The sequence below is a fragment of the Marmota monax genome, unplaced genomic scaffold (genome assembly GCF_021218885.2).
Source record: "Marmota monax isolate L192 unplaced genomic scaffold, Marmota_monax_Labrador192_F-V1.1 WCK01_AAM20220418_F8-fsc00014, whole genome shotgun sequence".
In the NCBI taxonomy this organism is placed as follows: domain Eukaryota; kingdom Metazoa; phylum Chordata; class Mammalia; order Rodentia; family Sciuridae; genus Marmota; species Marmota monax.
The window spans coordinates 1,528,567-1,550,434 of NW_026695222.1; the positions used below are offsets into that span (position 1 = coordinate 1,528,567).

Below are 21,868 nucleotides of genomic sequence, written 5' to 3' on the forward strand. Positions count from 1 at the left end.
AATTTTAGGGTACCCAGTTGGTTCTGCAGAAATTTGGAGAACTGCTTGGTGCAGAGTACTCACACATTTGATGTTAGGAGTGATATGAGTAAACAGATCCTAGCAATAAGCAATTCTCATTACTTTGTCCATGAAACTCCCTCTTTCTAGAATTCCTTTATTCTGTGTTCACCACTTATAAAACTATCCATGCCACTACTCTCATGAAGGCATTGTTCACATCTCCTCACGCAGATGTATCCTCTTCTCCTCTGGTCTCATATCTCAGTAACAATTCATGATATGAACTGATACGATAGCTGGTAATCCATACTCTGAGTGTTTTAATCCCTCCTTTCTCCTCAATTAGACCTTCACTCTCAAAAAGTGAGGACAACACCTTATTCAACTTTCTGAGAGCCTCAGCACCATGCCTTTCAGTGGGCATTGTACACTACATGTCCGGTGAAACCAGTTAGAGGTCGAATTTAATAAAATCAGAACCAAATGCATTCAACAGCAGAACCTTCACTTGGGTGAACAGAGCAGGTGGAGATATGCACAAATATACTGAAAGTAGAGTTATCAGGGAACGCAACGTACCAGATTAGTTGGCTCAATCTACTGCCTGGGCGGTAGGTTCAGGAACAAGCCTGCCCAGCAATCTGGAGGTAGATTTGACAAATAATTCTTCCCTGAATCTCTTGGCCTTACCCATCAACACAAAGCTCTACCTTTGCCACCACCAAACTGTCCCTGCTTGTGTTGCTTGGCTTTCCATAAATCAGGACAAATATTCCTAACTCGTGTCCTCAATCAGGTCTAGAATTGGGAAATGAGGAAAAATAGCTGGCATCTGCTCTTAACCTGATGATAGGGTTGATTTAAGCCCTGGAAAGCTCTTTTCAAAACCACCTGGCAGTATATCTCAACACACCCACATACATTCAGTTAGCATTTAAAGGACTTTCATAAATCACCAGGTTCTCTAAACTGCTACATAGACAGCTGAATTTTTCTTGGCCATGATTAAACTGTTCATGCCATCTTTTCCCCCGCCTTGTCAAAAAATCAGGGAGTTCAGGACCAAAGAAAAGAACACTTTCTCTTTCCATTCTTAAGTCTTTCTCTGCCATTTAATGGATATTGAGTTGGTCCTTGCAGTGTTATTTATAATATTGCAGAATTGGTAAGAAACCTAAATCACAAAGGAATGGTTAAGCAAAGTATTCCATTTTCACAGGTTTATTCATAGAAAAGTTTATACTAATGGGAAGGCACTAGTAGTTAGATCACTAATAGTAATAATTTGGGTTATCTAAATATGGATGATGATTTTTTTGTTCTATTTATAATCCATTTTTATACATTCTGAGCATACATTCCACTAATAATTACATGAAATAATTATCCATTTTACAAATTTCTAAAAAAATGAATCCATGAACATATTACTTTGGGGAACATTACTTTGGGGAATAAATTATTAGAGAAGGGTATTTGGGTAAGAGAAACATTTCACTCCCATTCTTTGCCCTAAGAAACATGACATTTACCTATTCTGAGTGTGTGTGTGTGTGTGCATGTGTAATACACAGTTGTAATCTTCATAAATGTTTAACAACTAATTCCAGTAAGAACCATGATTTGTTGCACTTCCTGATTTTTATGATGTAAATACCCCTATGGTAGCCACTGATATGATATCGCTGAACATGGGATTGAACAGAGATGTGTGACTGACCTCACAAGGCCATAGGAACTGAGCCAGCTCCAACATATCACCAGGTTTTATTTTCCCATTGAAAGCCTCTCTGAGTCACGGGCTAAAAGTGGCTCCTAGAAAACAGTTATCCATAGTAGTCTCCAGGGAGCACAGTTCCCAGATAAGACAAACTCACCAAGACACAAGCTAAAAGGAATAGATAGGTCTGCATTACCTGAACACAACTATCTGTGTTCTTTGAGTCCTTTTCTGAAAACCAATCATTTGACATTCCCAAATGTCAAATAGGAAATGGTGTGCTGGACTTTGGCAAAAGGAATAGGCAAGATACGAAGAATTTTAAAGATGGATAATAACATGTGAAGAAAAGCAGTGGATGAATTTAGGATTTGCAAGTAAACATGAAAAAAACAAACTATCACTGGAAAATTGATTGAGAAATTGCCAGGCTGGTAGGGACCTTGGTGAATATCTAAACTAATCATTGTTTTCATAGAAAAGAAAACTGAGGCCCAGAGAGTTGATGTGGCTGGTACAAAATCTACTGTTATGCATATCTAAAAAGAACACATTTTTTAAAAAAATCAGGTTTCAATTCAATAAATTCTGACTCCAAAGAATCATTTTTGCTATTAATATTGTTCCAAATAAAAATTCATACAAACCTGAATTTTAGTAGATTATAATATGATATCTCATGTCAACAAGAACTCTGAGAATGTTTTATTATTTTGCCCAGTGAATAAGAAGTAAAGTTTTTATTTTTAAAAAGCATTTCAATAAGTTTATATTCTAAGGGGAAACTTTTTTGACACCAAACAGAAAGGTGTTGATGTTCACTGTAAATAAAAGTAAAGTCTCTCCCAGATTTTCTCTTCCTGGTACAAAATAGAAGCCAGCCTGCCACAGTTCACCTCTTACGATCTCATCAAAGGGAAAACGTCCTAAGCACACACTGAAAGGAAGTCATATTTTTTACTTTGTTGCTGTTAAAGTCTTTGGAGAATGAAATCTGGAATTGACTTCCACAGCAGGAAAGCCAGGCAACTTGCACTTGCTGTTCCTGCCAGTAGGCTGCATCTTGTCACAAATGACTACATTTCTCAGTGAAAATCTGACTGCTCTGAAATCTCCTAAAACTATCCAGTTAGAAATAAAACAGGTAAAAGCCAAATTCAAATTCACATTTATATTCTCCCCATCATTTTTGCTAATTTCTTTTTAAGAGACTGCAGGGTATACTAAATCTTTGCTAATTCCATGAGTGTGTCTTGGGGTGTACAAAACAATACACACATGTCAGATGGAACACAACAGTATTTTTGATTTGTCAATGTGACTTAAGTTAGGATTTCAATGAAAAGTTTCTTCTTTGTAGCATGCAAATATGCATTAATATTCTTTGTCAGTGGATAGAATATACATTTGGTCTCAGGATGACAATTTGTAATTCATACTACAATATGGGCAATTTAAAAGAGAAGAACAAGTCTAACACTAATTTAGGGGGACCAAACAAGAGTCTTTGGAGTGTTTTGCAATTTACTACCAAGTTAGAGAAGCCCTTTCCTCCTCTTGTTTCCATTAGGGAGAAGCAAAAATGGGTGGATCTTGAAATAGCCTACATTTACCTAGAACCAATGAAACAAGTAGAATCTCATTTCAAAAATATGGCTGAGTACCAAGCAACTGTAGGAAAAAGCGTCAACTGATAACTTTCTGTAAAGGGAATATTCACAGCTGGTGAGAGTGATTTGGAAGCAGATCATAGGAAAAATAGTTTATTTTCTATCACCCTAAGAGGAATGGGTTGGAGACTACAGCTTGCTTTTTCCAGTCTCTTAAATCATATCAGTGAAAAACAACAGCCATTACACAGCAGGAGAGAGAGGAGGGCGGAGACAGGATTGGAGCTGTATCATTGCAGAGTCAAAGACCCACTTTAGTGTTGTGGTTGAAGGTTTGAAAACTAAAACAATAGATTTGCAGTTGACAGCAAACTCACAGGATTTTTTTCCAGATCTCCATGTTCTTCCAAGTCCCTTTTACATTATTAAAGTCAAAAGGAAACATGAGACATCATTGTCATTTTACATAAAAAGAAAATGAGGCTCAGAAGACTTTTAAAAAAGACTTTGTCAAAGTCATAAAATAAGGCACAAAACTGGCATGAAGATCCTATGTTTTGGGTTCTCCATCCAGTGCTCTGACGTGGCATAATAACCACATTTCCTGCTTAAAATTCTAGTTGGATTTCCCAGTGGAAGGAATCTAGCTTACTTTTTCTTTAACACATTTCCATAAAAAGACTTTTAAAAAGAATCAAGATCTTGGAGAAAATAACAAAAGGACATGGTTTTGTTTTTGAGAAATTTATTATCTGAAATTTAAAATGTGGGCATCCTTTTATGTTAACAATATACAGACTTAAGAGATCTGGGTCAAGTACAGGGAAGGTCAAGAGAAATCTATTTGCACCACTTGGCAAAGAATAGCACATTTAGGAATACTGGACAGGGGTCCTTAAAGTCTTTGGGGCTTAATTAAAATCTCAGTAGTCTGTGTGGCTTTTGGTAGTGCTCCTACTTCTGTTTCTTAACTTTAGGGAATGAGAATTTGGCCTTAAAGCCACAGACAGCTGTGAAACTGAATGCTCTATTGGAGCAATTTAAATAGCACATTTGGCCCTTCAGAGGTAACTAAATGGGTTTCACTTCTATAGATTTATAGAACTTGCTCTTTTGCCCAAATTTCTACCTCTTCCGGCTGACTCACTTCCTGCGCTTTTGAATTGAGTCCTTCATTACTCCCACTCCCTACAGTACCTAAGGTAAACTGGGATTGACTTCACACAAGGCTGGGAAAGCTAATTTCCTTTCACATGCTAGAATTTAGCCAGCTCTTTTTACATAGCAGCGTAGTGAAAAGGAAAAATGGCAGGTAGTCTTGACTCTCAGCTTGGAAATGAAGGTATGGTGTAGGGAATGGTTTTCAACTGTGGCTGCACATTGGAGTCCTCTGGGGGAACTTCTAATAATCTCCATGGAAGGCTGCTTTCCACTTCAGTTTCAATCAGAAGAGATGGGTGAGACCCAGCCATCAACAGTCTTTATGTACCTCCTCCAGTAGGTCCAGGGTGGCACTAAGACTAAGAACCAGAGGTTTAAAACAGTTCTTCTCAGTCTTTGGTGACCATCAGTTTCACCTGGAGTCTTGTGGAAACACAGACTTCTGTGCAGCCTGAGGAGTCTTGGTGCTACTGAAACTGTGGCCCCCAGTCAACACAATGGCAATACCTAATTAAGAACTTGTTAGAAAGACAGATTCTCAGGTCCTACCCAGAACCAGATAATAGCAGTGGATGGAGCTGATGAGTTTTCCAGATTACCTGGGATATTAATATTTGCCAAAGTTCGGGTACCAAGCTCATGAGAGGGATCTTATAACAATGGTAACAACTGAAAATATTGACATTGTTAATAGTATAATCATCCATTAGCTGATCCATCTGTCATTTGATGCTGTGAAGCCGAGATAACTGTCAAGGGCCGGGTTAAATCGATTTGTAAGCTGATTCCTCATTCCACTTTTCCATCTGTATGAACCTTTCTGATTATTTCACAGACAGTACACATCCATGCTGAGGTCTCCATGGAAAGCTAGGCCCTTCTTTGCTAGGTTAAGTCTTCATGAAAATTAATGGCAATATGTCTGTCAAGCCCCTAGATTCTCATTTTTGATCAAGGCTGGAGAAGTGAAGCTTAATTTGAAAGCAAAGCCCATAACATTTCCAGGGGAATAAGTGCCCAGGATAAAAATATATGTGGGAAACCTTACTTATTGCTCCAGCTTCAATCAGGAATGTGTTCTCATTCAAACTTCTAGCCTGCCTCTTGGAATCTAGGCAAAGCTCTGGACACAAAGCAGATAAGAAGAGCTTTCTCCTGGACAGAAAGTTCAATTCCATTCTTCAGTCTCTCTTTCCCCAGGATTCTTCCCTAGATATAACATCATGATCACCTCTCTTGACCTCTATTATCCAACAGTTCTCCTGAAGTCATTGAGCCCAGGATTTTTATTTTTCCTTTCAACTATTATCTTCCTTTAGATAAAACTTTCCCTTGAACTGAAGCAGGACTTCAAGCCACTAACACCTCCAGTCTTACCACCTTTATCTGAGAGCAGCATTATCAAGCTCTGCCAAATCAGCTCCTTTTAATCAGTGGAATTCCAAAACAGGGTTCAGAGAGGATCTGATTAATGACATAGGAATCATAACTTCCAAGTCTCTACCTGTTAGTTCAGTCCCCAAAAGCTTTGACTATCATTTTTTTAACACAAGTCAATTTCTTTTTTCTTCCCTAATTAAAATGCTACCTCACTTCACAGTATGTGGTAAAAACAATCACTAACGTTTCAGACACTTGATTGACATCAGGGAAGTATACTTGAAAATTAGACCAAATATTTTCACTTTGAGAGTTTGAGTGGCAGGACCAGGAATTTGGCTTTTTCTAAAGGAAGAAAGAAACATTATTCTGAAGCAAAGCTGACATTGAAACTCCTGTTGGAGAGCAGCAAGCCTCCTTGTAGGTTACACATAATATTTTATCATTTCCCACCCATCTTGGCTTATAAAAATGCAATAGGAACAGAATGCTCAGAATTAGAAAAATATGTAGATTAATTGCAAAGAAACCTTAGACAATTGCAAGCTTCTAGCTTGGGATGTCTTCAATGTTACAAATCTTAATATAATACCCTTCCCCCTTAAAATTGTATTTAAAAAATTGGGTTCACTTTGCGTGTTGATGTTCCTCCTCCTTAGAAAGGTGCTCTGTAACTAGGAAGTTGAATGCTAATGCAGGAGTTGCTATGTTAAGCAATCTTTTCTATTGAGCAGGGAATAGTTATGTGAATTCCTAAATCAATAGTCAAGGAGACTAAACAGGATGCAACTAGGTATTGTAGCACCTAAATATAGGCTTGGAGTTAGAAGATAATATCTTCTCTGTAAAATTCTAATATAATTATAGATGCCTCAGGAAATTTTGTGTTCACCTTTTGAAGCTGATTGTTGATATTTTTTTCAAAGTTTTTACATAACCCTCTAACATTTGCTTAAAAAAAAAATAAATCTTTCAGCCAGATAAAGCCAGCTGAGGAGGGGGGAAAAAAAAAGAAGAAAAGAACTTCTGGTATTCATCACTGGGAAAAGGAGTTTACAAATTTAGACCCTAATTAAAGAATGCATAATGAGCCAGATGTGTTGAATGGACATTAAATAACAGTAAAATAGGTATGCATTTAAAAAATAATCAAAAATAGAGTTTTGCTTCATTTATTGAGAAAAATTAACTGTCCATATGATGTCCTTAGAGTTCTTTTCCACCTGGGAGCAAAAGGAGCTTATCTTAGAAGACTGCATCAACAGATCCTTTGCCTCCTATTTTCTAGTTGGATTCATCCAGTGGTGGACACCAATAGGAGACTGGACTGATAGAAAGTGAAGTTTGGCTCCCTTCTGTCAGTTGGCTACAAGTTGGCTGATTCCCCACCTACAAATACAGCTCCTGGACGCTAGTTGTTGTTTCTTCTCCCAAGCCTTTTCACCCTAGGATTGATACAGAGCCCTTGACTCCTGCTAACTGCAGTGGCTTCTTGATTCGTGCCAGTTTCCCTTAATCCTGTAAACACATTCCTTTAACTTTCTTCAATTTCTTTACTGGAGTGTGCATCTGATTTCTTCCAAGGTTTTGAATACTACTTTTAGTCTATTTTTTACTGAGATAAAAACTTTATTAAAAAGCATAACTGAATATTATTTAGATGCACATTTTAACCATATTATGTATTGCATAATTGTTCCATTTGGCTATCTCATTAAAAAATTCATTGAGATCATTTATACAGTTATAAGTGTTCCCTGTCTTGTACTCTTACGAGCCACTTTGTATCATTATTTGTATTTGAATCATGTCCTGTTTCCTAAAATATTTTTATGTCTTATCTACCAAAGTGGAAACTCTGTGGAGGAAGTTTTCCAACTGATTTTTATACTTACCCAAGGACAGTCATACAGCAGACAGAATAGAAAGTCTCATCCTGCTATTAACTAAGGTGCTGTGAGGAAGTTTTCCTCTGCACATTTTGTCTTCTTGCTCCCATGGGTCACTTACATCTATCTGATATGTCCTTTGGAGTATGGTGACCACTTCAACATTTATCCTGGCTAGTCTGGAGGCTCTTGGATAAATCTGTCAGTTGTGACTGACCAGCAGACACTGCGCAACAAAGCTCTTAGAGCCATGAGAGATGATAAGATATGGTATTCGGTAGAAGTAGTAGTGCCTTTCGTTCTATCTCTTACCTCCAAAGAGTCTGTCCTCCCTCAAATTCTACTTTCTAACCCTCTGTCTCTCTCCACAGAGAGGCAGATATGCAAATATCTGTAGAGAGACAATACCATCTCCTGCCCTCACAGAGCACTAATCTCATTAGTATAGCCTTTGAGCTACGAGGCCTGACTCTCTATGAAGAGAAACTGGAACCCTAAAAAGATAGCAATTTTCCAAATTCATCATCCCAGGAGAATGTTGAGTGATGATGTGTTAGACTATTTTCCCTGTCTATGACAGTTTTGGCGGCAAAGATCCTCATCTTTTACAAATCTATGAGTAATAAATTGCATAGAGACCCAGGATCATAAAGAAGTTAGTGCATCTTCAGAACTGCCTAATTCCAACCAAAGAATAGCTTAGGCCCAGAAATATCTTAAGCTCATTTGGGTTTACTGAATTTTAAATGGCCAGTCAAAATCACACATATCAAGGAGTAAGTCTAGTTCACCCTAAAATAGACCCTGTTAAATAGAAGCTGAAAGTATCAACTGAAGCTGAATATACATAAATCCTATGACACCATGCTTCTACTCATAGCTGTGTACCCAAAAGACTTGCGTGTGTAAGTTAAACAGAATATCTATAGTAGAATGTTTATAGCAGAATCATTCCTAATAGCTAAAAGCTAGGAGCTTCCAAATTGTTCTTCTCTGTACAGAATACATAAGTACATAAATGTTACATAGAATGAGAAGTAATAATCTACAACTATATGCAAAAATATGGGTAAATCTCACATAGTGGTAAGTGAAAGAAATAAGACACACAAGAACATACTGTATGACTCCATATATCCAGAGCACAGAAACAAAAAAATTAACATGTTGGCTGAAGTTGGGGTAGTGGATGTACTTTGAGGCATAGTGATGGGAAAGGAGCCTGAGAGGGAGGTTCCATCATCCTATCAATATCCCATTTCTTGACTGGGATAAGGTTGGAGTCTAATATATTTTCATAAGGTTAACATACCTCATAGATGAAAGGGTAGGCAGGAGTCTTCACTGATTTAATGCCGAATCATTCATCTATAGGCGACGAGCTTTTAATCTTCTTTTAGAATAGGAACAGAGTTGGATTAATGGGAGGTTCATCCAGGCAGCTGTCTGAGGTGCCATTCTATAAGGAATAAGGCCTTCCTGGGGAGAGACAACACAGAAAATTATGTTTTCCTGAATTCCTTCCCCAGAGAGTATTGTATATGCTTTAAAACAATCATTTGACAATTAGTTAAATTTAGTAGTAGATTCCAGAAAACAATGGCAAAAAATTTTGACACATACCATTTGATAATAAGGGTAAGTTGAATAAAATGACCAAGATTCAAATAACCTCTGTGATAGTTGAGTCAACCATTTAGTTTGGTTAACCCTCTCTTTTGCTCTTTGGACAGAGCATGTATCTGGGCATCAATGGGAGGCTTATCCTGTGGCTAATGGAATGTTAGCAGATCCACTAAATCATAGTCTTCATTTGTAAAGAGAACATGAATGTTTTGTCCAGTCATATGAACAATGAAAGGAAGAAAGGCAATAAATACATAACAAAGCTATTATCATCTTGGTTTCATAGGCAGAGACTGCAGATTCTTCATTTTTAACAAGCTCCCAGGTGGTGCTGAGGATGCCAGTTGATGTACCACAGGATGACTACAAGGTGTTATACTGTAAAGTCTTCATCTTCAAACTGCAGACCATCATACTTACTCATAAGACTGTTTGGGGGCCAAGTCAAATGCTGCATCTAAGTGGCCTAACCTATGCACAGTGAATGGTCATTTCTCTTATTAATTAATTCCCTGACCCAGACCATAAAAAAGGAGAGCAAATACATGTGGATAAGCATTATATAAAAAAATACAAGATAGAAAATAAGAGGATTTGAGTTCAATAGCATCTCTGTCTCTTACTCGCTATGCAAACATGGAAAAGTCATGTGTCTTCTGTGACTCCCAGTGTTCTCATCTGTAAAAGGAGACCATGGTCTCTATTTTAAGATTAAGAAGATTAAAGAAGGTCTGTTCCCTGAAAAATGGTGGGTTCCTGAAATGTGTAAATAAAATCCGATTGTGTTTTAAAATTAAGTATATAAAAGTGTTCTGTGACATTCAAATATACTAAATAGTGGCACCAACGGATAGCAGCCTCCTGTGGGTTTCCTTGAAAAACCAACTGTACATGTCACAGAACAACTTGACAGGAGGTTGGTAAATGTCTAAAACTGCCGGGAGCAATTAGAGAATGGGTTTCTTTGGAAAACATACGTTTGGTCATGCCATCTTCCTAAAACTCTTCAATGTCACCTCATCACATTTAGGATAAAATTATAAATTCTCAACAAGGCCTGCATGATCTAACCACTGACTGTTGATTGCTTCAAATGCATACTACTTTCTGGTCACTGTCCACTTTTCTTCATTTTAGCCTCCTGTCTCCTTTTATAATGCTTTCTTTTCCCTTGTGGCTCATCATTATTAATGTGCATTTTGTTTGCATATTTTTTGACTCCAGCATGAAATTTGAAGATTTATGGGGAAGGAATTTTGTTCCTTTAATTTACTGATGTATCATCTATCAATACATAGTAGATGCCTAATAAATGTCATGAGTGGTTAAATGAGAAATACTACAGCATGAAAGTTCTGACTTTTAAATAGATATATGTAAATATTTGGTTGTCCACATTGATGTTTCATAGAAAGTTCTGGTTTTTTACATTCATTCATTTGTGTATTCGATATTTATTAAGGAACTTTGAACTGCTACACACTGTGGTAGATTCTTGGGATACATCATTAAATATTCCAGATTGACTTCCCTGGGAAATAAACTCTGAGCTAGAGATTAGCAGAGCTGGAAGCTTTAAGGGAATGTTCTTGGGATTTATACCCAAGAAGCACCTGAGAAGTTGAAGGGAATAAGCCTGGGAAGATAAGCTGATCCAGAGAGAAGCAATTACAACAGTAATTGCTGTAGTCTCAGCCCACCTGCCATGGAGTTATAGAACATGGGTACCCTTCAGAGTTGTTCCAAATTGAGGTAATGAAGTCAAGTTTGCCTGTTTGCCTAGTCACTGGGTATGGGTCATCCCTGAGGAAGGTCATGACACTGGGCAAGATGAAGCTCTTCAGCAGAGCACAATTCCAAGAAAACTTTTGAGCTATCAGCTTCCCAGGAACTGGGAAGGTTCTGAAGGTGGGGGCAGTGGCAGGGCATCATGATGACATTCATTGACATCAACTACAGATAACAAAAGGAACAGAGAACTTGTCTCTAAGAAGCTTTTGTCCTATTGTGGGAAAAACAAACTATCAACCATAGACAAAGTAAATAATTTACATAGCATAGAAGTGATAAATGCCAAAGAGAATATAATAAAGAGGAACTAAATACCAGAGGGAAGCAGATGGGCAGGATTTGAAAAGGACAGCGTAAGCTGCATCATACAGGTACAGTTTAAGCAAGATCTTGAAGGAGATAAGAAAGCTGGCTTAGCAGAAATGAACCTGGAGGTATAAACACCCAGTCAGAAAGCATCCCACTATTGCAAAGACCATAAGGTACAAGGGAGCAGGCTTGGCTTACCTACAATCCCCTCCTCCCAAGACCCTGGACAAATAGAAGTAAGTGGGACCTAGTCACAAAGAAAGAAAGGGTGACCTGTGACCTTTAGATGAAAGAAGAATATAGGAAGAAGAGAAAAAGAAAGAAGAAGGAAGAGGAAATGTCTGTCTTTTTTTTTCTTTTTATTCATTTACATAAAGTTGTAAACCTAATTTTCTAATCAAAGCTAAAGCTACACTTGGGTTGCTCTGGGGGAATCAAAACGAAGTCTATTTGTTCTTTGTCTTCTCTGTCTTCATGGAGATAAAGTATATTTAAAAAAAAAAAAAAAAAAAAAAAAACAAGCAAACATGACCACTCTCTTGACTGACATCTGTCTATCTTTGCCCATTTTAGTTTTTCTTTATGAATTCTCTAAGAGGCACCACTCTGAAAGGGCATGTCATCTTACATGGAAGAAAGAGTATTTGTGGGGGAGTGGGATATGGCAAGAGCTTAACTGTGATGAGCACAGTGAATACACTGCTGTATCCTCACTTTGTTCAGAGGACCACCCTATTAGATAAGACTTTGCATGGCTTTATCTTTGCATCTTGAGAAATGCTGGAGTCTGTGGCTGAGCTGAGGATACACATTAAGTGTCTGGCAAAGGAGCCAGGTTGGAAATAGTTTTTCCATGTTCTGAGATAAAAGCATGGACAGCCTTGTATCCCAGGACCTTTCTTGTGTAACCAGGAGCATTGCAAGGGCACTCAGCGAGCAGGTGTATTGTCCTCTAAGGAGCTCAGCTGGGGATATGTGAGGGATAAACGCAGTGACTTCTTTCTGTAGTTGCCCTTGAAACGAGAATAGGCGCTTGAATGGAAGTGGGTCACAACTGCTTACTAGGAATTTGGATGTAAATTTAGGCAAGTTCTTCTAAAAATTTAAAAAAAAAATCTCATGTATTTGTTCAGTTTTTTTTTTTTTTTAAACAGGAAAGTTTCAGGGACTTGGGCTGTGCCCTTGAGAGGAGAGGAAGAAAAATAATGATTTTATGAGCACCAGATCACAGAGAATCATCATGACTTTGCATTTAGAAAGGACCATATGTTTTATCAGAGCCCTGGAATGAAGGAAATGGGACCTGGGGGCCAATTTTAAACCTAGACAGTTGCCTAGGCATTTTGCAATGGTTTTAATTGAAGCAGGAGTGGGAACAGTGTTGTCTGATGGAATGAGGCCTGAACCTAACATCTAGACATCTTTGCATTTTCATCTCACACTGTCCACTTTTCAGATACACAAGGCAAGAAAACGCCTTTATCTTCTCTGAGACATGAAGATTTCCTGTTCTATGCCCATCTAACAGGAGAATAGGGAACAGCAAAGAGTTTAGGGATATATAATATATGGAGTCTTGAATCAGTATCACCAGTACCGGAAGTGAGGACTTGTGTATGAAGCTCTTATTGGATGGTGGTTCTAGGAGAGATGTGTAAGTGAGGGAAGCTAGTATGGCAGGATCCCAGTGCAAAGCGTAAAGGTACTTATCATATATTAAGCTTGCCATAGCACTTGGCCCTTATCCTCTCAGCTCCTAGTTCTCGTGACCACTACAAAATAGGCACTCCCTGTATGTTTCTGTAATTAATCTGTTAGTATATATATATATATATATATATATATATATATTATATATATATATATTTTCAAATTCAGCATAGTAATTGAGTATATACTCATGAAAGATAACCAACGTAAATTTCAAGGGAGTTAGGAACCAGGTACCCGTGGCCCAGTTTTGGCCTTGGTTCAATCCAATTCTGAGAGTGTGTGTGATATCTTACTCTTAAGGCACTCTTAAAAAGGAAGAAATATAAAATTAGAACATGTCACCGCTCTCAACATCAAAGAACATACACTCTCACTTTGAAACCAGACTCCATTCTCCCTTTCCCCAGCAATAAAAATTAATTTTCTATAATTATGAATTTCCCTATCCTGGATGTTTCATTTAAAAGAAATCAGACAATATGTGACACTTTTTACATCTGGCTTAAAAATTTCATATGAAATGGTTCCAAAATTCATCCTCGCTGCAACATAGACTAGTGCTTCATTTAATTTTATGGATGAGTAATATTTCTTGCATGTTTATACTGCAAATTATTTATCCACTCATCCTCTTATGGATCTTTAGGCCCTTTCTACATTTTGGCTACCATGAAGTATGGTACTGTAATATTAATGTTCATGGACAAGTTTCTATGTGGACAAATGTTTCATTTACCATGGGAATATAGCTAGGTGTAGAAAGTCTGGGTTATATGACAATTTTGTTACCTTTATGAGAAACCACTAAACTTTCACAGCAATTGTATCATTATACATTCCCACCAATGTATGAGGATTCCTATATCCCTACATTCTCACCAATACTTGCTCTTTTCCATTTTCATCACTACTATTATTGGTATTCTAGTGAGTATGAAGTGGTAGTCCATGACTTTTCGTTTGTATTTCCTTAATGACCACTAAATTTGAATAATTCTTCATGTGCTCATGGGCCATTTGTATATATTTTGGGGAGGTGTCTAGTCAAGTCCATTTTCCATTTTTTAATTATGTTGTCTGTGTCCCTGTTGTTGAGTTTCACAAGTTTTTTTTTATATAGTCTGAATATTAAATTAAGCCAGATATATAATATGGAAATATTTGTCTCTGCTCTGGATGTTTTCTTTCACATTATTGATAATGTTCTTTTTTTTTTTAAAGAGAGAGAGAGAGAGAGAGAGAGAGAGAGAGAGAGAGAGAGAATTTTAATATTTATTTTTTAGTTTTCGGCAGACACAACATCTTTGTTTTGTATGTGGTGCTGAGGATCAAACCCGGGCCGCAAGCACGCCAGGCGAGCGCGCTACCGGTTGAGCCACATCCCCAGCCCCAATTGATAATGTTCTTCAATGCACAGAAGTTTTAATGTTTATGAAGTCCAGTTTCTCTATTTTGTCTTTCATTGCTGATAGTGTGTTGGTTTTAGAATTTCATTTATTTCATCTAGGTTATTTCATTTGTTGGTGTACAATGGTACATAGTATTCTCTCACAGTCTTAAATTTCTCTAAGATTGGTAGTAATGTTCCTGCATTTACCTCTGATTTTATTAACTTGAGTCTTCTCTCTTCGTTAGTCGGTTTAACTAAAAGTTTGACTCTTTTGTTGATCTTTGTAAACTGTTTTAGTTTTGCAGATCCTTTCTATTGTTTTTCTCTCCTCTATTTATCCATGCTCTAATGTTTGTTGTTTCTTTCTTCTGTTTGTTTTGGATTTGGTTATTTGTGTCTTTGCATCTCACATAATTCCCTTGTAAGCAGTGCATATTTGTGGATGCAGTTTTTTAGATCTATTCTATAATCTCTGTTTTAATTGATGAGTTTATCTATTGAACCTTCAAGAACTCAATATTTTGAAACTCTGGAGTCTAGTCAAATGCTTGTACTATCCAAAGAAGTGTTTGATGAAGAAGGAAGCTGGTGATTTCATTTCAGTGTCTTACATAGCAGGTACCATCCCCAAATTTCTAGCCCTGTGGCATACAACCATGGGGTCAACAAACCTCATTCCCTGTACAGCTTGCTGGTGCCAGGATAGCAAACAAGACCAGTGGGTCACTGAGAGACCAGGAAAGATGTTGTTCACTGTTTTAAGCCCATTGAGTTAAAGTAGCTTCCCAGGTGACATCTGTAGAAGGGATTAAAAGAGACAGGAACTCAAAGAAAATTCAGACAGGTATTCTGTTTTCTTCAGCTAGTGACCTAACTTGATTTTTCTTGAGTGCCTGAATCCAATGGCGGGGTGGGGCGGGTAGAGAGAGGAGAGAGGAAATTATATGTCTCCTTTGGATTCCATAATTTCAAAACAATGGACTCCAATAGTTCTTGCGAGTTCTTGGGTGGAGATGTTGATTCCTGGAGTTTCTTATTCCACCATTTTCTGTGATACTGCCTAATATGTTTCAGAATTTGATAGACTAAATTCCCTTGAAAGTTACATAGTTTTTTCAGTTACCTTTGCATAGCTATTTTTTTCAGATAAACATTAAAATAATTATTGTTTCTTAACAAAAAAGAAAAATAAATTTATAATGAAATTTGCTTTGCATATTTAATCATTTTGGTTAATTTTTAGAAAAACTGTATTATTTACAATATTACAGAATCTAGTTTGATGTAGTTATTTATTCAAATCTTCTTCCAAGTCCTTGTATAGGGCTTATATTTTTTATACAATATTTGTCAAATTATTGTGATGTTTGTTCTTTAATGTTTTATATTTTTAAAATATTAATATTAGTATTTATAACATGATTGTGAATGCAATCATTTTCTCTATTATAGTCCTAAAGTGGTACTATTATATAAGAAAGCTACACTTGATTATTTATTTTGAGATTGCCTGTTCTAATGAATTCTTTCACTAATTCAAATGGTTGTTGCTTTTCTTAAGAGATCTCAAATGTGTAATCACATAATTTGCAAATAATTATAATTATTTCCTTCATATTTCTGTTATTTATATCTCTTATATTTTCAGGACAATTATGAACAATAGTGATGATTGCAATAGTCCTTCTTTTGTTCCTAGTTTAAATGGAAAAGTGCTGGGTGTTTCAATATTAATCATGATGATGGTTAATATTATGTGCTATAAATATATATAAATATATACACACACACACATATATATATATATACCACACACAGAAATATATTTATTATAATCCACATATATGGAAACTTCATTTTAATCAATTTTATTTAATTATGACATATTAAAACAATTATATACCTTAGATATATTTTGGATTTTATTATATGCCATTTGTAATATATTTAAATATATATAATTTTCTAGTTTTTTTTCTTTGACTCAGTAGTAAAATTAATCTATTAATAGATTTCTAAAAATTTAAACTTTCTTCATTTGGAGCATTAACCTCCTGGGATTACTATGTAGATGATATTGTCTAGATCTACATTTCACACTTTAAATAGGTCAGTTCTTTTTCTCCTTCATCTGCTATGTTGTCATGAAGTGATATAAAAACTGAGAACATTTTTTTCTTTAGTTCACTGGACAACTTCTGTTCTTTCTTTATTTTAAAACAGTATAAGGTATAGGCACCTGTGCTTTGTTTTTGTTTGTTTGCTTATTTTTTTTGATGTTTGAAATATTAATAATTATACCAAGAATCATTTTTCTTCAGGATAGGTATTTAGTTCCTGCATTTTCCACATGACTATTGTATTGTTTAATTGTCTCAAAAATCATCTGTTACATTCAATTTTATAAATTTATTATCATAAAGCTATGCAAATACTTGAATATCTTCTACAATTGAATCTTTGCTCATGATTTATGGGGTAAATTTGTTTTGTGGCTACATATCTATGTATATATGATATATACAATCATTATTGCCATATATACTTACCTATTAGTACTGTATGTTCATTCACCTTTCAAAAGACAGCTGTTATTATAATTTTATTTTTTCTAACTTATTTTTAAATCTATTAAAAATAGATGATGAGTTTTCAGAGATGTCCCTGAAAGTGTGATCTGTTTTTAAATATCAGTAAATTAAAGTTCAGTGAAATTAAAACCTTTTGTTTTGCAAAATACCCTACTAAGGAGATAAAAAGACAAGGCATTGACTTGGAAGAAATTATTTGCAAACTACATAAGTGACAAAAGATTTGGGTCTAGAATTTATTAAGACTCTTTTAAACTCAACAAAAGAAAACAAATAATCCAATTGGAAAGTGGATAGAAACTTGAACATTTCACCCAAGAGGAGATAAGAAATAAACAATGAAAGGATTTTCAACCTCACTAGACACTAGTGAAATTCAAGGCTATAAGATACGACTACATAACCTATCAGAACGACTAAAACTGAAAACGAGAACTCCAGAGCTCTTATACATTGCTAGTAAAATGGTACAGACACATTAGAAAATAGTTTTGCAATTTCCTGTCACTTTAAAAACAATTACCATTAGACCCAACTGCCATTATTTCTGGATGTTTATTGTAGAATCAAGTAAATATATGTTACACAAAATCTGTACATGAGTGTTCATAGAGGCTTAACTGACACTTAAAAAGAGAAAACAACACAAATATCCCTTATTAGTTGGATGGACAAACAGTAGTACATCTATACAGTGAAAAACTTATCAGCAATTAAATTTTTTTTAAAATAAACTATTAATGTCTGCAAAAATTTGAATGGATCATAAAGACATTATGCTACGTATTTTTTAAATCAATCTCAAAGGCTTATACACTGTATAAATATTCACACAATTGAAATAATGTGATTGTAATAAAATTATAGTAATAAGAACATATCAGTGGATGGTGGAAGAGTAGAAAAAGGATGTAATGACGTGGGAAATGTGAGGGGGTTTCTTTATGGTGGTTAAATGGTTTATATCCTGACTGTGTAATGGTCACTTAAATATGCATATGTAACAAAATTTCATAGAGCTGCACACAAAAGACTGCAAGAAAAAAATGGTAAATTCCAAATAATTAACTTAATTATGGCCAATAATTAATAATTATGTCTAGTGATTAACATAATTTAATACTCATATTTCTATCAAATTCAATATCAATGGCCAAATTTCTATTTAACATACACTGTGGTTATATAAGCAGTTATCTTCATTTTCCAAAAATTAATCTAATGGCACAGAAGTATATATACCTCATATTCTTTCCTCTCTCTCACACCACACACACACACACACACATACACAAACACAAAAACAAACAACAACAACAAAAAGAAACTGGTCAGATATCTCACGAACTGGTCAGATTTCTTTAAACTGGATGAAGGGCACTCGGGCCTTCCTGAAAATTTTTTGAAATTACCCACGAGTCTATGATTATTTCCGAATAACAGATGTAAACACATTGGCCTCAAATTCTGTTGTGACTCTTACTGCTTAAGCAATACACTTGGTCTGGTTCCTACGTGTAAAGCGCTTGGGAATTGCCATTCCCTTTCTTTAAACAAGAAAAAATCTGGGAAAACTGAAGCCCCATGGTTTTGCTTGGATCTTTCAGAGAACAAAGGCAAACAAACCTCTCTCCTGAAATCTTCAGTGACAATCAAACCCAGAGAGTAAAAGCTGGGATCTGCTTACCTAGAGCAAAGCCTCTGGAGTCCTACACTGGGAGAAGCTGTGAAGGGTTAATTTTCATGAAGTGTTGGAGACTGAGGGTAGAGAAGTATAAGAGTGAGAAACAAAAGTGAGGACCCTTACTTTTGTGAGCTTTGCTTCCAGGGGCCCCACTAGGTTTCCCATAATGAGAACCTAAGGCCTATCTTGTCTCACATTGGGAAGACAGTAATCATTTTGAAAAAAACTCCCAGAAACATGAAGACCCATGTTCCAGGGTAAAAGCCTGCCAAAGTTTCATCTTACCCGAAGAAGGGCATTCCTCTCACCCTAGCACCCCCTAACCTTCCTGACTCATCTGAGGAGGGAAGGGATCCCGCAATAGGGAATAGAGCTTCAAGAAAATTGGCAAATCTGAAGACAGGAAAAGGCACATGAAGCAATTAGGGAGAAAGCAAGCATGTATGTTGGATGGATGGGTTATCAATTATATGTGTCAAATTTCCTATTACTACTTATTCCACAGTTTACCAGGGGAGCAGCAGTAGTTTAGAAGAGAAAATTATTCTAATTTTTCCATTCCTTCAGCATAGTACAAAGCTTCTGAGAAGGTAGACTACTTTTCTCTACCCCCTTGACTTTGAACATGGCCATGTGGTTGCTTTGTCCACAGAACATGATCACATGTGATGTGAACAGAGGCTTTCAATGTGGTTTAGTTTTTGTTATTGTTTTCATATTTCTCCTCTACCAGGAGAAGCACATGCCCTCATATAACCTCTTCCTCTTCAGCCTGTGTCTTGAAATGACAGATCTGTGAAACTGACATAAACCTCAGTCCAGCTAAGATAACTGCAGGCCCTTGGACATGAAAACAATATTTGTTTTCATATGCAACTGAGATTTGGGGATTGTTTGTTATACAGCATTTTATGCAAGCTGACACATGAAGAAGGCATCTTCCTTAAATACAATCTAAATTATTCCATGTCTTGTTTATAGCATTTGAAAGCATTCATAGCATGAAGTTGAAACCCTAGGGTTCTAGTCACTGAGCTCTGTAATCCATCAGTATGTGCCGAGGCCACACTGTTCATGGGATGATGCCAGTCAAAGACAGAGCACATGATCAGTTACACTAAGGCAGTCCCAAGACCTTTCTGATGACAAACTTTGGGTCAAGAACTCCCCCAATGGCTGGGTGAAAATTTCCTTAGACTGAAAAATGTTCTAGGATCCTTTCATTCCTCCTTCCTTCATCCCTGATTTCTCTCCAGATCAAACAGATGTGCACTGTTGTCTAACTTTTTCCAGCTCTTATATTTTCATTTTTTTAATGTCCCCCTCTAGCCCACCAGAACAAAACCAAAACCAAAGTCAAACAAAATAACAAAAAAGAACTTTTGCTTGATCCTTAAAAGCAGTGTTTGGGTGGGCATTTTAAAATCACAGACAGTGATAGGGATTGTATTTTCAGATTTGTTTTATCAAGGGTGCAAAGAAATTCAGGGAACTTCTCATCTACTCTTTCAGGCTTGCTCCTTTTATCTCTTGAGTTTTTAAGGTAGGACATCTTTTTAGGAAGCAATGCCACATTTCTTAAGGAAAATTGGCATAGTTCATAAAAAGAAAAGGTCAGATTTAGGAAACAGAGATACTGTCCATAAGATTCTGAATGTCCATAAGATAGTCACACAGTTCATGGATTCTTAAACAAGGCAGGCAAGATGAGCTTTCATATTTGAAATTTAATTATAAATCTTAAACTCACTGAGGCTTTGTGGCCCGGTGGCCCCTGAATTAGTTCATGAAATGATTGGGTTAGCAGGACACAGTTGGATCTCTGCAATTATAGAGCGATAGTCTTGCTTTTATTTCCCTAAGGTCTGAGGGCTTTAGAGGATAGGATCAGATTTTAAACAGATTAAGTATGTGTGCATATGGAGGGTGTGTGTGTGTGTGTGTGTGTGTGTGTGAAGTAGGCCAGTTGGATGTCCTTAACTTTCACAACAACCTGAATAATGTATGGTTTAATAATGGTATCTTGTGTATTTTGTTGTGACTATTGCAACCCAGTTATAACACACAAAGGAGATGATGGAACCATAATTTCCTTGAAGCTGTTAAATATGGATAGAAAATGGCTGATGTGCTGAAGCCAGTTTTCAGTTTGAAAATTCACTGGGAGTTTTGACTCTCAGGGGCACATCCAAAAAATAGCTTTGAAATCAAACACTAGGGGCAAGAAGGAGGTAAGACAGATACAACATCTATAAACAAATAAATTACCCCAAAATGTGTTTGAATTCTCTGTGGACAAATGAATCAAAGCCCATTCTGCAGTCAGCACTCAAGCAGACACACACTTAAAAAAACCTGCCTGAGTAGCCACCAATCCATGCTGGTTGTCCTCATGGGCTCAACTGATCCACCGTCAGGCTTTTAAAAAAATGATTTTATTTTATTTTATTGATTGATTCACATGATTGGGGATTGAATCCAGGAGTGCTTTACCACTAAAGCTACATTCACAGCCCTTTTTATTTTTTTATTTTGAGACAGGGTCTCACTAAGTGGCCAAGCTTGGTCTTGAACTTGCGATCCTCCTACCTCAGCCTTCCAGGCAGCTGGGATTACAGGCATGTGCCACCATGCCCAGCCTTTTAAATCAAGCTTTGGCTAACTAGTTATTCATCAAGACTGCTATAAAGAAAAAAAAAAGTGCACTGAAAAATGGTCAATCTATTGTTTCTGTATTGAAATAACATTAGCTGGAAAGGTAGAAGGCATCTTGGAAAAGACGGTATTTGAATTGTTAATGACGTGTAAAAAGCAAAAGATTCATTAAAAAGAATCCGCACACCCACACCAAAACATTGTAATACTTGTTTTTCTCAAAAAGAGGAGTGTCCCTTTAGTCAGAATTCAATTTTGCATTTCCTTGCTTTACAGATGGAAAGAATTCCAATTCTCATTTATTTTGTGATGCCTGGCATGTGAACCTCTAGCTGGCTCAAGTAAT

At 36.4% G+C, this 21,868-nt stretch overlaps 1 long non-coding RNA gene across 1 annotated transcript in view; it reads right to left on the bottom strand.

Annotated features, from left to right (window-relative positions):
- The window catches only part of LOC131423791 (uncharacterized), a 68,795-nt gene that overhangs the window by 29,497 nt on the left and 17,430 nt on the right, over positions 1-21,868 (bottom strand). Inside the window, exon 2 of the long non-coding RNA XR_009225844.1 lies at positions 9,076-9,242. This is a non-coding gene — a long non-coding RNA (uncharacterized LOC131423791). The remainder of the gene's footprint in view (positions 1-9,075; positions 9,243-21,868) is intronic.